The following is a 594-nucleotide window of genomic DNA, read 5'->3' on the forward strand; positions in this document are numbered from 1 at the left end:
CAGCGGCTTTTAAGGCAACATCTCTGGCGAAAAATAATAATAGTTCTTAAAAAAAAAAAAAAAAAATCATTTTCCCCTTTGTGAGCCTTTGCGGGAGGAGGAAGGGGAGGCAGAGCAGCTCTTGCCCGTGCTCAAGGTCACCCCGGGTGCCTGTGGCGTTGCCACGCACGGCCCAGGACCACGCTCCCTCCCGCTCTGCTCGGCAGTCCCTGCTGCCGGTGGGGCAGCTCCGAGCCCCATAAAGCAGAGGGATGTCAGGCACCTTCCTCCGCCCTGGCATTAGCCAGGCACGGCTGGTAGGACCTGCCGTGGGGAAGATAAGGCCGGCTCAGGTGGATGCACTCAAGTCCTCCCCGCAGTGCCTCTAAGAGGAGCAGGCGGCTCCGGAGCCCATCAGCCCGCCCGGCTAATAGCCCACTCAGCCACCCCCGACCGAACAGAGCCCGGCTCTTGGCTCTGAACATGGGGAGTAGCTGCGAGGCTGTAATTTGTGAGCACGGAGCTGCTGAAGATAAAAGGGAGCAGGTCTGAAGGGGAGAGGGGAGAGGCCGAGCGAGCTCGGAGCCCCCCAGCATCCCCGCTGCAGCCGGGCAC

Source organism: Charadrius vociferus, unplaced genomic scaffold (genome assembly GCF_000708025.1).
Source record: "Charadrius vociferus isolate BGI_N301 unplaced genomic scaffold, ASM70802v2 scaffold2185, whole genome shotgun sequence".
Classification (NCBI taxonomy): Eukaryota; Metazoa; Chordata; class Aves; order Charadriiformes; family Charadriidae; genus Charadrius; species Charadrius vociferus.